General features: G+C 47.8%; 1 long non-coding RNA gene across 3 annotated transcripts in view; it reads left to right on the forward strand.

The window, feature by feature from the left end:
* LOC144253636 (uncharacterized) overlaps positions 1-10,156 on the forward strand; it is a 36,670-nt gene extending 26,514 nt beyond the window's left edge. For all 3 annotated transcript variants that reach the window (XR_013343323.1, XR_013343324.1, XR_013343325.1), the window contains one exon: positions 9,010-10,156. This is a non-coding gene — a long non-coding RNA (uncharacterized LOC144253636). The remainder of the gene's footprint in view (positions 1-9,009) is intronic.
* Positions 10,157-10,713: the final 557 nt, after the last annotated feature.

Here is a 10,713-nt window from a genome sequence, read left to right on the forward strand (position 1 = left end):
GCTGAGACCTGAAGAGTAGGTTAGCAGAGCCCAGGCAGGTGACCTGGGTAGGGAAGGGGTGTCCCTTGCACAGCAACTGTCCCTTGCACAGAAGGCCCAGAGGAGAGAGGACTTCTAGGAACCATAATGGAGATGGCCAGGGTGGCTGGAGAGGCAGGTAGGAGAGAGGGTAGAGGTCAGTCAGGAGAGGGGCCGGAAGCCAGGTCCCAGGGGAACTGGTGAGCACAGTCAGACCTGAAACCTATTTTAAGAGCAATGGGAAACCAGGGTTACAATTTTAGTTAAGAAGCAACATAGGTAGAGGGGAGTGAAGGAAACGGAGGGGGTGAAGGGGTAGGAAGGACATAGAATGAAACAGACATTATTACCTGTGTGCATATATAACTATATGACCCGTGTGATTCCACATCATGTACCATCAGAAGAATGAGAAATTATATTCCAATATTTATGATGTATCAAAGTGCAGTATTGTCATGTATAAATAATTGAAACAAAAAAAATTTAAAAAATAAAAAAGAAACAACATGATCAATTCCTTTTTTATTTTTTTCTGTTTAGATATACATGGCAGTAGAGTGTATTTCGACATATTATACATACAGGGAGTACAACTTCCCATTTAAAAACATTTTTTTAGTTGTACATGGACACAATACCTTTATTTAATTTATTTATGTGATGATGAGGATCAAACCCAGTGCCCCATGCACTCAAGGCAAGCACGCTACCACTGAGCCACAACCCCAGCCCTAACTTCTCATTCTTGAGGTTGTACATGATGTGGAGTTACACTGGTTGTGTATGCATGAACATAGGAAAGTTATGTCTGATTCATCCTACTGTTTTTCCTAATCCCATCTCCTTCCCTTCCCTTCATTCCCCTTTATCTAATTCAATGAATTTCTATCCCGCCCCCCCCCCCTTATTTTTTGTTAGCATCCACATATCAGAGAGAACATCTGGCCTTTGGTTTTTTGGGATTGACTTATTTCACTTAGCATGAGAATATCCAGTTCACCCATTTACTGGCAAATGCTGTAATTTCATTCTTCTTTATGGCTGAGTATTATTCCATTGTATATATAAACCACATTTTCTTTACCCATTTATCTGTTGAAGGGCACCTACGTTGGTTCCATAGCTTAGCTATTGTGAATTGAGCAGCTATAATCACCGATGTGGCTGTGTCTCTGTAGTATGCTGATTTTAAGTCCTTTGGATATATGCTGAGGAGTGGGATAGCTGGGTCAAATGGTGGTTCCATTCAAAGTTGTCTGAGGAATTTCCATGCTGCTTTCCAGAGTGGTTACACCAATTTGCAGTCCCACCAGCAATGTGTGAATGAACATTTCCCCCCACATCCTCGCCAACATTTATTGTTACTTGTATTCTTGATAATTGCCACTCTGACTAGAGTGAGATGGAATCTCAGGGTAGTTTTAATTTGCATTCTCTAATTCTAGTGATATTGACTTTTTTTTTTTAAGAGAGAGAGAGAGAGAGAATTTTTTTAATATTTATTTTTTAGTTTTCAGTGGACACAACATTGGTATGTGGTGCTGAGGATCGAACCTGGGCCGCACGCATGCCAGGCGAGCGCGCTACCGCTTGAGCCACATCCCCAGCCCTTGATATTAACTTTTTAAAATATATTTTTTGACCATTTGTATTTCCTTCCTCTGTGAAGTGCCTGTTCAATTCCTTTGCCCATTTATTGATTGGGTTATTTGTTTTTTGGTGTTTTTGAGTTCTTTATATCCTGGAGATTAGTGCTCTATCTGAGGTGCAGGTGGCAAAGATTTTCTCCCCTCCTGTAGGCTCTCTGCACGCTCTTGATTGTTTCAGTAAGGTCCTTTTGACGGTAGTGTGAAAACCAGATTGAGAGGGGACAAGTGACAAGCAGAAGGACCATGGGAGGCTGTAATGGTCAGCCAGGGAACAGGGGGTGGGTGGCTGGTGCTAGCGAGTGGCAGCAAGGACTCCAAGGACATCCAGCGCCTGCTGTGTGGCAAAGGCCCTTCTAAGTGCTTTTTGACACGCGCAAGCTCAGGGAGCCCTCCTGGTGCCCGAGTGGCGGGGGAGTCTGTTCCTACCTCCTGTGCTGTAAGAGACACAGAGCGGCTGAGTTACTTGCCTCACCAAGAGGTAGGTCTGGGATTTGAACCCCTGCCGTCTGCAGGTTCAGCACCTCCCTACAGTCTTCTCTCCAGGATGCACTGACTTGAGGGTACTTAGAGGGTGAACTTGGTCGGGCATTCGCTGACGACCTACACTTGGGAGTCATGAGGCAGAGGAAGAGCTCTGGGTGATGAGGAGGCCAGAGGTACCGCCCTTCACTGGTTTGAATCAGAGAGGCCAAGAGGAGAGGCTCAGTAGAATTATAGATCTGGAGTTGCCGAGCCAGGTCAGGGCTCACAAACATGGATTTGGAGGACATCAACATGGATTGCAAGTGGAGAAGTAGATGAAATTACTCAGGGACAGTGTTCAGGGTGGTCAGAGAAGATAACACAGCACTCCCAAGGGACACCAACATTTATGGTATGGCTAAGAGAAAAGTGGCTTGAAAAGGAGTCTGACAGGATGTGGCTAGAGAAGTCTGAGAAAAATCAGAGGAACGTCAAGTCATGGAAATCAAGTGAGAGAATGTTCTGGAAAGAGGCCTGCCGACAGAGTCCGATGCTGCCAGCAGGTGAGGACTGAGCCGACCCTGTTAGGCCTGACAGTGAGGTCCTGGGAGGACAGCCAGACGGTGGGGGTGGGATGGGGGCTTGAGAGGGGAGCACGAGGGGCTGGTGGGGAGAGACCACAGGAACCTGAGGCTTGGAAATTTTTTTTTTAATTTTTTTTATTTGTTTTAATTATGTACACATGACACGACAGTACAATGATCTTGATATATCATACATTTGAATCAGATGGGGTATAATTTCTCAAGTTTGTTTGATTTTTAACTTAGGAGCCACCTCTGGGTTCTCCTCCAGGACTGCGGATGGTAAGCAGCTCCTTCAGAAGGAGACGTGAAAGACGGAGCAAGGGAAGGGACAAGGCAAAGCAGGAGTCCTTCAGAGAGAAGAAGAGAGTCAGAGCACAGAGCACAGCCTGGAGTGTGCTTCCACGTCGGTGGATGCAGGTTCCCAGTGGCCTGGTGGTGGGCATTTCCATCAGGGGACTTCCTTTTAGTAGGTCTGAGTGCGGCCACAAGGTTAGGAGAGTAGACAGTTTGTGAGATATCTGGCGTGACGCTCAGGGAATGGCACAGGGAAGGATCCAGGGGTGGCTGGCAGTGCCAGGGCCCAAGGAGTCTGCAGCGTGACCCTGTGGTGGCACTGGTCTGTGAGGTTGGCTGTCGGTCTCAGGCAGCCCAGGTATAGGAAGATCAGAAACCTTGGCTTGATCCAGGTGTTTTACCCGGAGGTCGGGAGGGTGGGCTCTGTGGCAAGATGGTGGAGGGTCTGTAGGACTCTGGGGGCAGGTGGGTCATGGGACCTCAGCCAGCTGGGGAAAGTGGGAGGGGGCAGATTCGAGCTCTGGCTCTCTCGTGGACTCTGTCACTTTGGGCAATTGCCACATATCTCTGGTTTCCCCTACTCAGGAGTGAGGGTGTTGGTTAGATGATGGCTCACGTCCCTTCCATTTTTCAAATTCTGTGGTTCTGTTTTTCAAAAGTGCAGTGCTCTCTGACCACGTGGGAGAGACACGGCCAGTTCTTCTAATAACTAGGCTTAAACAACCCTCCCCGTGCCAGAGATGCAAATTCCATGGACCTTCGTAGACCATTGATGAGACTTTTTCATTTTCTCATGAAAATATGCATAGTTTTTTTGAGGTCTTCTCATAAATCAAGAAAGACTATCTCATTGCCGTAGGAAATCCAGCCCCGCTGTAAGCTTCCCAATCTGCTTGATTCAGTTCAACTTGGAAACACAGTGATGGGGGTGTCTGCTTTGCATAAATTATTGTGATGGCAGTTGCAGGGGACACAAAGATAAAACAATCCTTGCTCATTATAGTTTAACAGGAAGGATAAGACCAAGACAGAAATAAGTATATCAGGAGTGTTAGTTAATCTTAGTCTTCAACCCAAGTAAGAAAGAACAAATTTCTTTCTACATTTTTCTTTTTTTGGTGGGGCAGGGGCAGTGGGGGTACCAGTGATTGAACTCAGGGGCACTCGACCACTGAGCCACATCCCCAGCCCTATTTTGTATTTTATTAGAGACAGGGTTCACTGAGTTACTTAGTGCCTTGCTAAGTTGCTAAGGCTGGCTTTGAACTCACCATCCTCCTGCCTCAGCCTCCTGAGCCACTGGGATGACAGGTGTGCGCCACCACACCCAGCCTCTAGGTTTTTCTTTAATGTCTGTATTGAGCCCTACCTTTGACCAGGATGGAATAAACTTAGTTGGTGTTCCCACCATTTTCTGGGTCATGACTAATTCTAGGAGCTTGGATAATCTAAAGGCCTTGAAAGTGCACATACCGGCCCCCATCAAGACCCACTTCTTTGAGGTTTCTCTTTGTTTCGGACTGCTCCATCTCTTTAAGCTGTCCACTGAAGTCTTTTTTCTATAGATCACCTACACACTAACGTTACCTAGGAATGCGCAGAATCTCCCCTCCGGCTCCCGGGTTACCAGAGAAAGACACCTGGAAGGGTGCTTGCCAGAAACACTAACCATGACAGGAACCAGACACCGGCCACTGGAACCAGCACAGGAACTTTGATCATGTAGTCTTCTTAGATCCTGGGGCTGCAACCTGCGTGGAGATGAGAGGCACACAATCCTCACTCGTGGAGAGGCAGAGGCTGCTTTTCCAAACACCAGACCACTCAGGCGCCCGTCTGTCTGGGACTCAATCCTTTCCCTTGAAAAATCACCTATTGTCCCTTAGGGGCAATCAAGGGGCAAATGGTCATTGGCAGGCAAGAGCAGCTGTCTCCGCCATGCCGGCTCTGACTACACGGGGCCGCAGCAACCAAGTGTGTGGGGTCCAGCATCACGCACACCTCTGGCCAGGGTTACTCTACAGGAAGCTCCCAGCCCACGGGGGATGGGAGAGAAGCTGAGCTCCGAGGCAAGGGTGAGGCAAAGGAACGTGGGGAGGCAGGTGGCCAGAACAACAGACACCTGCTCAGGAGGAAGGAAAGGAAGTCCCACCCTGGAGCAGGAAGGCTTAGAGGAGAGGGCACCTGTGGAGGACTTTGAAGGATTGGAAGAGTCATTATTTGGACCAGGGATTGAACCCAGGAGTGCTTAACCATGAGCCACATCCCCATCCCCCCCCCTTTTTTAAACATTTATTTTTTAGGTGTAGATGGACACAACACAATGCCTTTATTTTTATGTGGTGCAGAGGATCGAACCCAGGTCCCGCCGGTGCTCGGCGAGCGCTCTACTGCTGAGCCACAATCCCAGCGCCCCCATCCCTTTTTTATTTTGAGACAGGGTCTCACCAAGTTACTTAGGGCCTTGCTAAGTTGCCGAGACGGGCTTTGAACTCGCCATCCTCCTGCCTCAGCCTCCTGAGCTGCTGGGATGACAGGCCTTTGCCACCACGCCTGGCTGGGAAGGGTTTTGATGGACAGGGATGAGAGGCAAGAAAGAGAAATGATGTTCCAGACCAAAGAAACACCTCGAGCAAAGGCTCAGAGACAGGAAATCACGAGATTCTTTGGAGATGATCTGAGAACCATTTTTGCTAGAGTTTGGTGCACGAGGAGGAGGAGAAGAGATGATGTCGACAGGGCTGAAAATGTTGATGTGAAGCCATATTAAGAAATCAGAATGAGGAATTGTCATGGCTAAATTGTATCCTCTCCCAAATTTGCAGTAGTATTTCCCAGTACTTCAGAGTGTGGCTAAGTTCAGGGTTAGGGTCTGTTAAGAGGTAATTAAGTCAAGGTGGGGTCCTCAGGGTGGACCCAAATCCAATATAACTGGAGTCCTTACTAGAAGGGTGTGGACTGCAGGCTGAAGTTACTCCGTGTAGTTAGGACAGCAGTTCTCGGGCAGCAGTTGCTAAGGCCAAATGACTCAGGGACTTGTCTGAGCAAATTGATGATAATGGATGATGACATACAGAATTTATTGAAGAGTACCCCCTAGCTGCACAGCACAATCACAAGGCACACACCGATAAGTAAGTTAGTCATGCCAATAAAAGATTAGCACCTGTGAACTTAGCGAATTGAATCTGTTCTCTCTCTTGGCTCTCAGTTCTGTCTCTTGTGTGACTTCACTGTTAAAGATGATAGTCATTAAGATCGGAATGGAACAGGAGAATCCGCGATGGCCCTGTTCACGGCTACCAAGTGAATCACGAGGACTCAGTGAACCCAAGTTGATGAAATGGATGCGGCTTGTGAATTTATTGCCATTCAGAAAATCCTGATTTTGTAAAAAGATACAAACTTGTGTGGTCTAGGTTAATGGCATAGCTTGCCTACGACAAGGAGGAAATTGGGACCCAGACAGGGAAGGAAGGCCAGGTGCACACACGGAAAAGATGTTCATGCAAGAACCAAGGAGAGAGACTGCAGAAGAAGCCAGCTCTGCTGACACCTTGATCTTAGGCTTTCAACCTCCAGACTGGGAGAAAAATAAATTTCTGTCGTTTAAATAACCCGGCCTCTGGTTCTTTGTGATGGTAGTGCTAGCAAACTAACACAGACAGCTTGTTCTTATTTTGTAAGCAGAAGGCCCGAGGGAAATCATTTAAAGTGGGGGGATTATATAATTAGATTTATGCTTCAGGAAAATGGATCTAACTGTGGTATACAGGACAGGGCTAGGTAGAGTCTAGAGGCCAGAAGACCAATTCCTAGACCAGCCCGAGTCTTTAGGGAGGTGAATGAGGCCATTGGTTTAAATAGCAGCAGTGGGGGTGGAGAGGTGGGGGAATATAGAAAGGGGACAACTGTCACGGAAACAGCATCTCTAAGGCTCAGTGGCAAGCTCCGTACTGGAGGAGAGGAGGGAAGAGAGTTAAGTATCTAGATTTTCCTTAACCTGTTATCTGAGAGAATGGGACAGTGGAAGAGGACTCGGGATGACGAGGGACCGGGTCTCAGTGCAAACCAGCTTAAGGAAAATGGGATTTTTAGCTGATGTGATTATAAGATCTGAGGGGTTGCGCTGGCTTTCCACACTCCGGGCTCTGGGTGCTCAGAGACGGTTGGCAGCACCTGCTTCTCTGTGTGTCTCGGCTTTGCTTCCTGTGGGTCCCCCTGTGTCTTCTGTGTGGCTGGGGAAGATCTTTCATGTTCACCATCCAAGAAGAAAGACAAAGTGGTGCCCCTCCCGGGACCCCTAGGCCAAATCCTACTGGCTCCCTCACTGGGCAGGAGGAAGGAGACGGCTGGCCATCCGGGGTCGGCTCATGCCTGACAATGACAACTTAGGCTGCATGAGGACCTGGTAGATCTCCACTGAGGACAGAAATGCAGGCAGCCAGGAACAGTCCATGTCTTCTCAGTGAGTTAGGATCTGGATATCTTAGTTTTGGATGTTCCGGTCCTGAGCACGGTGGGTGCAGGGACAGTGAGACGCTGGTGATGTGGGTTTGGAGCTTAAGAGAGAGAATGAGTGCCCATGTTTTCCTGGAAAAGAGAGTAGTGGAGGAAAAGAGGCCAGGACCAACGAAATATCACAGAATTTCTACCCTGGGCCAAAGAGAGAAGAAGAAGAAGAAGACAGGAGTAGTTGGAGAGGGGAGGTCACCCAGGAAATAAAAATTTTATGGAAGGCCAGCAAGGAGAAGCTTTCAAGAAGGAGGAACATCAACCAGGAGTGATGGTCCTGTCTGTAATTCTAGCTACTTGAGAGGCTGGGGCAGGAGGATTGCAAGTTTGAGGCCACCCTCTGCAATTTAGCAAGATCCTGTCTCAAAAAATAAAAAGGTTTGGGGATATATCTTGGTAGTAGAGTGGTATGAAGAAGAGGAAGGAGGAGGAGGAGGAGGAGGAGGAGGAAGCAGCGATGGAGTCTTAATAGTTTTCAGAGATAAAGGAGGGTGAGAACTGAGGAAAGACAGGGGATTATTAGGTGCTTGGAAGGTGCCAGTGCCTCTTGGGGTAAGCAGCAGTGATATTGAAGAGTAATTACATTTTTTTAAATTGCATTGTTAGGGGCAGTCATCAACCATAAAGTTAATGGGCAAGGTGAGTCTCTAAATGTACACTTCAAACTTTTGACTTTATTGACATTTTAAGACAAAAAGTTATCCGTTGGTTTATAAGGGAACAGAGGCCCAGGGAGGGACAGTATTTAATTGCCCAAGTTCCCGGTGGGGTCTGGTGGGACCTGCGTCCACAGCCATCTAGGTTTGCCACGCCGAGCATCCTGTACACCAGGAGGTGCATGCTCAGATGCTTCTGGAGGCCAAAAACATAAAGCAAATGAGTGAAGCTGGGGAGGTCAGGCCCTCCTGAAAGGGGATGCTGTGACTCTGCTCAGCTGATCGCTGCTGCACGGGGCTTAGGGCTGTCCAGGTATGATTTCCAAGAGAACCGGGCAACCCGAGTTTTCATGGGAAAGCCATTTCTTACACACTGGCAGCTGATTAAAAAACATAAAAGCACTGTGTGGGCAAAACAGGTTTGTGGGTTGGCCTGCCAGCTTATGATCTCGGTTCTGCTCTGGGGGGATGGGGAGAAAAGAGAGAAGCAGGGAAAAGCCACCGTGTGACGGTGACGAGGCGACCCGGCAGGTTTCAGCTGCTGTCAGCCACCTGGGTGGGGACGTTGTTCCTGCAGCTCCGAAAATCTGGACACCCCCCGTCTGTGGGTACAGTGTGCCTTTTAAAGCCTTATTTGTCTGTAACTCGGTCTCCTTTTATCTTTTATGTAAATCTGGAAAATTCTTTAATGATTGCCATTCTGTCCTTTTTAGAATGAAAAACACCACATGATCTGGATTAAAATAGAAAATAGGTTCTGCCAGTTCTGCAGATACGGCTAATGCCACGCCGTCTCAGTCACTCACCCTTACTTTTGTCTACTAGGGACAAGACGATGCCTTGTACCTTCCAGGGGGGGAAGAAGGGACAGGCTGTCTCCACACTCCGGAGGATTACAGTGGAAGAACTGGAGAAAAGGGAGCGACATAAATAGACACCACCACCCATCGTGCAGCCCCTGACGCTCATGCCTGCCAGTTTTTGGACTCAGAGTTGAGTGCAGAGAAAGGCATGTAACAAATGGTGACGGTGTTGGGCATGGGTCATGACAATAGTGTGGCAGAAACAAAAGAGAGTGTCTGATTCTGCCTGCGGGAGCTGAAGCGTCTTCAAGGAGGGAACATTGGAGACCAGTCCTTGAGGGCGCCTGGAGACCCGCGGTGCAGACAGCTGGGCAGGTTCTCCAGGTAGACGGCACAGCACCTGCAAAACTCCGTGCAGAGGAACATGGTGTGAACCAGGTCTGAGGGGCAAGAAGCCATACTTTCCTCGGAAGAGCTGCAGGCAAGGTGCAGTGTGGTCCTTTTCATTTTGAACCTGTTGTCCCATGAACAGTGAGGGCAGAAGGACATCTTGGGCGCAGCAGACAACCACATGTGTGCAGATGTGCCCCACGCCCTCTCTCTGTTTTATTGGACTTTCACTGGGAAGGAACTGTTCCTGTCATGTAGGCCCAGGGAAGCGCAATCGCACTTCCTGGGATGTTTTGAAATGAGTGTTACCTGTATTCCAGCATAATCCACTGACCAGTGCCTGATGTTATGGAGTTACCCACTCTTTTTCATTACATGGTAGGGTTATGCTTTAAATAGGGATTTAATTACCAGATCCATTTTCTGCTTACACTGAATCTGTCATCCATGTGACTATTGAATATTTATAATAAGCAAGCCTAGCTATAGGAGTTTGGTTATCAAGAAGAGACAATGTCTTCTATATTTGGCTTCTGGAAATCTGTATCATTGCCTTCATTCCCAATGAAAAAGAAAAATACCAACTGAAGCAGAGGAGTGTTTCCTTTCTTGGCAGAGACATGCAGAGGGACGGTAACAGGCCAAGGGGTGGAGCTGGATTGAATCCTGAGGCATCCCTGGTGGGTGCCCTGGGCCTTCTAGAGCCAAGGCCATAGGCCTTGGGCTGGACTGCATGACTTTGCTTCATTTCTAAGTGTGTGTCTCCCATAAATTATATCATAAATATGGGTGAAAATTCAGCATTTCAGGGCCTTTTATCTGCATCATGTGATCTAAACATTGACAGATACTTATAAATAAAAACAATTGCATGGTAAATAAAATGTCAAATCTAGTTAATGAATTCTCTTGGACTCTTGTGAATTCGAGCTGTCAGCTGGCCATGCTAGGGTGACAGCTGTGGTTTAGACACGGGTGGAGTATGAGTCCCAAGAGTCCAGGTGTTGAAATTGAATCCCCAAGATGAGGGTAGAAGCTTAATCCCCATTAAGAGGGTAAAAGTTTAATCCAACTACAGGTGTGGCATTGAGGAGGTGACTAGGGTTAGATTAGGGTCATCTGGGAGGAGTCCCGTGATCAAATCCTGGTGGGTCTAGAAGAAGAGAGACCAGAACATATACACAGACACAGACACAGACACAGACACACACATACACCCCCCCCCACACACACACCCACACACACGTGTGCTCTCTGTCTCTTACCATGTGATATTCTGTGCTGCCTCAGAACTCTTCCAGCAAGAAGGCCATCACCAGATGTGTCCCCTCAAACT

This window comes from Urocitellus parryii, chromosome 3 (assembly GCF_045843805.1).
Source record: "Urocitellus parryii isolate mUroPar1 chromosome 3, mUroPar1.hap1, whole genome shotgun sequence".
NCBI lineage: Eukaryota > Metazoa > Chordata > Mammalia > Rodentia > Sciuridae > Urocitellus > Urocitellus parryii.